The sequence below is a fragment of the Gavialis gangeticus genome, unplaced genomic scaffold, assembly GCF_001723915.1.
Source record: "Gavialis gangeticus isolate Ggan-Ray unplaced genomic scaffold, GavGan_comp1, whole genome shotgun sequence".
Taxonomy (NCBI): domain Eukaryota; kingdom Metazoa; phylum Chordata; order Crocodylia; family Gavialidae; genus Gavialis; species Gavialis gangeticus.
In genome coordinates this window covers 8,623,763-8,630,441 of record NW_017729011.1, presented here as the reverse complement: position 1 = coordinate 8,630,441, position 6,679 = coordinate 8,623,763, and the positions used below count along the sequence as shown (strand labels likewise).

The window sequence follows — 6,679 nt, the reverse complement described above, 5'->3', positions numbered from 1 at the left end:
GACAAGGATAGCAGAGTCCAGAACACTTGGTCATTATGGATCCATGGATCCTTTTGCAGAAGATGAAGTTAAAGGCTTTGTAACCTGGATAAAATCCAATCTTGGGAACAAATTACACCCTAGCTCTACTTCTTGTAGTTTCATGTTGGAAACAACTTCTCTCCTCTGGTGTTTAAAAGAGTAAGAGCACCTGTGCACCTAGTTCCTTGCTCATCTAATCTACTTTCCAACTGAGGCGTCTGCATTCTAGCAGTGATTAAAATAATTGCGTGGTCTTTAATGAACTCGGGAGCTGTCCAAGTGGAAGGCACGTCCAGGCTTGGCTATGTGCCAGCATGACCAGTAGACACAATAGAGTAAGAAGTTGAGCACTGATGGTTAGAGCCTGGGTTTGCTGGCATTAGAGCATGTGCTGCTTATCAAAACCTGTAGGAGATGAAAGAGAGAGCCTTCTGGAGTGTCCAGGTGGGATACTGAGAGCATTTACAGTGAACATGAAAGTTTCAGGGGATGTAAGAGGCTTTCCTTCACTTTCTCATTCCGTGCATTGAATGCTTAAGGTGGGCAGGGATGTGCTGAATAAATCATAAATCAAGCACTGAGCTTTTTTATGTGTATTAACGGCTATATGATTTGTCATCCATCCCGCTATAAGATAATTTGTCTATTGATTGAAAGTACTGTAAAAGACTTATGAATTAAGTATTTGCAGTTAAGATTTGCTTTACATTTATTTACTCTCTTATGTTTGTTGAATCTGTGTTGGTTGGGTTTCTTTTCCTTTTAAAGAAGTTTTATACACCAGAAATAATTCCCTTCTGAACTAGGAATTTCCCTTGCCAACTATCAGCCTGAAGTACATTCTTTTGGTCTACTTAAAATCCCCCCAGAAGAGAGGGTTTGACTGGAAATGCTGACGTGCTGTTAATGCTAGTGGCATAGACAAAAACACAAACTGAATCAGAAATGGGGAATGTGGTGAGACTGCTTGTCGGCTGGGCACATGAGAATGCCCTGATGCAAGGGTCTATCCTGCTAATGCTGGTCTGGATCCCATTAAAGGGACCCTGACAGTTTTAAAGACCACATACAACACACCCTCCTCTGTTCTGCAGAATGAGAGATTTGGTCATCAAACCTTAAAGATTTTTTTTTAAAACAATCCACTTTTCACAGCTTGTTCTGCTTGTTTCCTTTTTGCTTTTCACTTAGCTTCGTTGGACATGCAGCTCCAGACTCGATATTTCATGTTAGGCTTGTGTCTTCCCTAAAGGAAGATGATTGGTTTGTTTTTTTTTTTGGTTTTTTTTAAAGGACACTGACCACCTCTGCATCTCATTGAAATCAGTGGGAGAAGCTCAGCATCTTTGGAAAACCTTGCCATATTTTCGGGTCTGCCAACCACAAATACACAAAAATCATGAGCCAGGCCTCAAAACTCATGAGACTGGCTTAGGAATGCTGCTGGAAGTTTTGGTGGTCTTTCTCTTTATCTCCTGGTAACTAGGCCTGTTGGCTGCACTCAGGTCATGATTTTAAGTTTTTTCTCTGCAGCCAGACAAGGTTCTTTGGGTAAATGTGATATCTTTTATTAGACCAATTAAATGGTTGGAAAAATTGTTCTTTACAAGCTTTTGGGCACAAATACCCTCTGCAGCCAGAAACTTAGACACTTACTTTGCTTTAAGATGTTGAAAGCAGAGCGACTTGTTCACTATTCAGCTGATTCCAGGAGAAGGGACTGTGACGTACACCAAATATTGTGCTTATTGCAAGAGTTGTCAACACTACCTTTATTTCAGTGACCTGTATGGAGCTATGTCCTTAACTTGAGGGATCTCGAGTTGAAGATTTTCAGCGGCGGGTTAGTCAGTTTCATCGGTGGCGGGTTAGTCAGTTTCATCGTCCTTGCGGGGCCTTTTCCAGTCAATTTCACAGTCCGGTTGTCAGATTGTTGCAGGTCGCTGTGGTATTTGGCAGAGAGGTGCTGCTAGGGTGGAGGGATGGTGTTTCAATGGAAATGTCTCTCACTGCTGGAGTGTAAAAGTAAATTGTGGAACAATTTCTGTTGGTCTAAGGGGCTGTAAAGACTTGTTCACAAAACCTAAAATTAAACCATGAATGCTGCTGAGCGACAGGAGAGAGCACGCTGCAAAAGGGGTGAGCCAGATTCTGATCTACGTAACCCCAGAATTAATTTGGAAGAACTCCCATTGAATTTAAAGGAGTCGTTCCAGATTTACTCTGGAGTTGCTGACATCAGAATTATGTGCCGTACCGCTGCAGGGAATCCTTTGTTGTGACACAGCGGGGTTGAGGAGAGAAGGGTCTTAATTTGAGATGATCGTGTTTCGTTTTGACCTGGATAGATCAGATCCAAGAGTGTGATTGCTGTTTGCTTCAACCGCAGGGTGTGCTGCTTTGCTTATTCTCCTATCATTGCCTGATTCCAAACAGGGGAAGTTCTTCTAGGGTGGAGAATTGTAGTCAGGAGGCACAGGGGTCAAATGTGAAGGTGCAGCGGACCATCCACCTGGGAGGACTGGAGGAAACCTGGCAAACTTTTTCAGTCCACAGTCACGCAGTCCTCTTACAGGACCGCAGTAAGTGAAAGTGCATTAGGATGTGTGGGGGTGAGGGGGTGTGGCTGACTCTTCTGGATAGAGTTGCAACTGCTGAACGGTATGTCATACCTGCTACTTCACTTCAGCAGAAGCGGTGAATGTTTGCGGGGTTAGGAAGATCAAAACCCTATCCTCGCTTTGCCTGTGGAGTTTTAGCAGCATGGTATGCAACTTAGTAAAATCCTGGGGCCAAAGTACTTATTTTGTGGTATTTCCAGGCTTCTTCCCTTGGCCAGAGTGATGTGTATTTTTTGAGAGGCGATGATCTCTGCCGTGGTCATATCAGTAACAGAAAGAGTCTCTGTTTTTCATAGATTCTGGAAGGGATCTCAGAAGATCATTGGGTCCAGCCCCCTGCACCAAGCAGGAAGGACAACTGGGGTTAAGTGACCCCAGCAAGGTGACCGTCCAGTCTCCTCTTGAAGATTTCCAGAGCAGGTGATTGCACCACCTCTGGAGGGAGCTTATTCCACAGTCTGGACACTCTCACTGTGAAGAACTTTTTCCTAATTTTGAGCCTGAAATGGTCTTCCAGGAGTTTATGGCCATTACTCCTGGTTATCCCCAAGGGTGCCCTGGTGAACAGTTGTTTACCAAGCCTTTAATGCACTCCCCTGACGTAGCAGTAAGCTGCTACCAACCCCCACCCCCACCTTCTCTTTTTCAAGCTGAAGAGCCCCAAATCCCTCAGAGTTGCCTCGTATGCCTTGCCAAGCAATTCTCTGATCATACGGGTGGCTCTTCTCTGGACTCTGTCAAGCGTGTCCACATCCTTGTTAAAGTGTGGCACCCAGAACTGGACACAGTACTCCAGCTGCGGTCTCACCAGTGCTGAGTGAGAAAGGGCTGGGGGAAATCAAGTGGCTGAGTGTCCTCAGGATCGCATGGGGAGAAGGGGAGGGACTTCTGGCATAAATGGGGCCACTGCAATATGAACAGTTAATGTGCAGAGGCAAATCTGTGCCTACTACCTGCTCTCCTAGGTCCTGTCAATTCTGAGAGAGAGCTTGGCTCCCAGGGGGATGGGGTGGGGGAAGGCTTGTTTAATTTGTCCCTTGAGATGCAATTCATTTTTTCGTGTGTTACCGCTGAAGTCTGGGCAGCAGAGATAGTGCCCAGTCTACTGGATGCAGCTGGCAGTGGGGGAAGTGCAGGTGGCAGGGAAGAAGAGGGCTGTATGATGGCTTGAGACTTGTGAGGCAGCCTGTGACCGAGGGAGCTAGGAACACGGGGAAAGGAGGTGCCAGGCTGAGCCTAGCTGGGAAGGGGTAGCGTGGAGCCATAGTCCCTGCTGAGGAAGGGGGGCTTGCATGGGGAAGGCACAGCCGGTGCCTGCACAGGGAGGCGGGCAGCGTGGGGCCATGTCACTGTTCTAGCTCTGTCCCCTTCCTCCCTGCCCTATGGGCAGTTCTCCTTCTGCCTGCCTGCATGTTCCTGCAGCTTGTGTGGAAATACAGCTGTCTGTTCATTGCTCTTTTCTGCTTGCTGCCGGGCTGCCAGCTGGTGCCCCCTGGGGCAGGTGCTGCATGGCTCAGCCCAGCTCCCTCAGGTCCCTGCTGCACCAGTGCCCTGCTCAGTAGAAAGCCCAGGGCAGCTTTCTTGGGTGAGGTGGACATCAGCTATCTGCCCTTGAGTGGGTCCCTCTGGCTGGGGTGCAGCACACCGTGGGTTGCCTGCTTACTCCCTGGGACCTGCTGATGTCACTCGCTCTCTCTAACTTGGAGTCTGGTCCTGCCCCATATAACTAGAGGAGCACCCCTGCTGACTCCAAGGCTTCCAGGCTCCAGCCCTTAAGTCTCTCATTTGTTTCTCTTGGGAACCCCAGTGCTGCTGTCACACCTGGCTGTACCTGCCCTGGGGTGTACTCCCTCTTGCTCCAGCATGGATCTTCCTGACAGCAGGTGGGTACATGTGTGCCCTGAGGCTTGAACTGGGCTGCTCCAGCACTGACTCACCTGCAGATTCATCCACTGCTCAGGGACAGACTGTCTCCCCTCCGGGCAGGTGTGGGAGATGAGCAGCAGAGGGGCACATTGGAGCCGGGGCAGGGCTTCTCCTCCAAGCCCTCCTGCTCTGTGCTCCTACCTGCCCCAAGATGTATTCCTGCGAAGTGTTGGCACAGGAAGCCAATGCAGAGCAGACCCAGAGCCAGCTCATCTGAGCCTCGATGCATACCAGGGTTTCAGTACAGCTCATCGTGTCAGTCAGACAGAGAGGCTTGGGGGAGCCCCCGCCCACCTCCAGATTTCCATAGCCCTGTGTCACTGGGTGCTGGTCTCTCTCTGGGGGCTGATAAATGGAAGACTAGTCAAAAATAGGCCTTGTGATCTGCTCTGAGTGCCGCCTTCAAGACACAGTTCCATTAAGCCAGCCAGTCATCAGAGGCACCTTTATGTATGTGCCTAGTGGTTTGCTCTTTTCTGCCAGAGACCTGGGCTCAAATCCTGATTGGGGTCACAAATACCATCTTAGCTTTGGTCCAGGACAGGTGCTTTGGAGTAACTAGGTTTTAATCTCCAAGGTGCTGTTTCTGGGGCTGTCTGGGCTCATGCCAAAATGTGACACTGCAGAAATCTTCAGGGTAGGAGGACTGACGTAGTGGAAGTTAGGCCAGTTGTTGGAGGGCTGGTAGTTGAAAGGTGTTATGTGCCGTCCCTGCTGGACTCCTGATGCCCTCACTCTCTTCCCAAACTGGCTAGGACAGACAAAGATGAGACATGCCTGGGACTAGAAGGTCCTTTAGGACTGCGATAAGACCCTGAGTTTCTGTAGCCAGTGGCACACAAAGGCATGACATGCCCAGCATCGTGTCTCTAGTTCTTCAGTCTGAGTGATCCAGGTACAGTTGAATGAACTGGAGTTGGCTGTGAGCATGAGTCCAGGGCACGGTTCGGACTTGCAGCTCTGGCTCCTCGATGAGATGCCCTTAACTGCTTTGCCAACAAAGTACTGGCCTCTTAGCCTTAATGTTTGAATGGGGCTTAGCAGCTGACTTCTCACTGCACTTTGTTGTCTGAACCCCTTCGTAGGGAGAGGGCCGACTCTGGGAGGTGAATGGGGTTACCCAGCCTTCCCAGGCCCTTAGGGAGAGCTGCTGACACTGGCCCAGTCTGTCGTGCTCAGCAGTCCTTCCCTGCAGCTGGATAATTTCAGTGGGTGCAGGTAGTGGCTGAGGCTCCTCGGCAGAGCAACATGGTGGGAGAGCAGACAGGATGGCAGGTCCAGGTCCTGTGTACTGGCTAAGCTGTGTTGGGACAGGGGGAGCATTGGCCTGGGTCAGCAGGGAACAAGCAGAGCAGTGCATGGGCCAGGCGGCTAGCAGTGGCCTAGACTGAGGGATGACCCCAGGAGTGTGCCTGGGTAGTGTTTCCAAGGCCTGCATATGCCATGCTGGGGACTGGCCTGAGCGATAGTGATTGTTTCACTAGTTTGGGGAATACGTACACAGGTTTACCAGTGGCTGAGCCCAGCAGAGTTTGCTGGATCGAGCTCCTGAAGCTGTTCTTTGCCAAAGGGAAAGCCCGTTTGTTGCATGGAGGTTGTGTCTGCATGTGTGGGGGGAGCAGAGTACAGCCAGCCAGGAAGGACCATCACATTAGCAGAACAGGGCTCTCCCCTCAGCATGGGGGCAGGGTGCTTTCCTATCTTTTCACTTCCCCTTACAATCAGATGTGGGTGTGATGCCAGGGCCAGGTCACTGAGTAAAGTCCTGTTTAAGCCTCTGGGGTGCATAAGCCCGAGTTGCCAACTCTGGTTCAGTCTATTCCGGGAGATTTCATCATCACATGACGTCAGGACATTAATCACGATGCGCGGGCTTTATGTCAGGAAGGCAAATGCAGATTACTATTACATTTTAAAACCTCATGGGAGTACTGTATAAATCGGATTCAACGTTTAATATTTATTTTAATGAATGCCGTATCTCCTGGGTGACTTGCAGCAGTCTCCTGGAGATTTATATCTAATTCCTGAAGACTCCAGGGCAAACCTGGTGGGTTGGCAACCCTAGCATAGTCATCCTCAGATTCGTTGGGGCTGGAAGGAAACAGGAC

General features: G+C 49.5%; 1 protein-coding gene across 1 annotated transcript in view; it reads left to right on the top strand.

Moving 5' to 3' along the window:
* Positions 1-1,307: 1,307 nt before the first annotated feature.
* AKNA (AT-hook transcription factor) overlaps positions 1,308-6,679 on the top strand; it is a 77,605-nt gene continuing 72,233 nt past the window's right edge. Inside the window, exon 1 of the mRNA XM_019510496.1 lies at positions 1,308-1,392. The gene's annotated coding sequence lies outside the window, so the exon portion shown is untranslated. The remainder of the gene's footprint in view (positions 1,393-6,679) is intronic.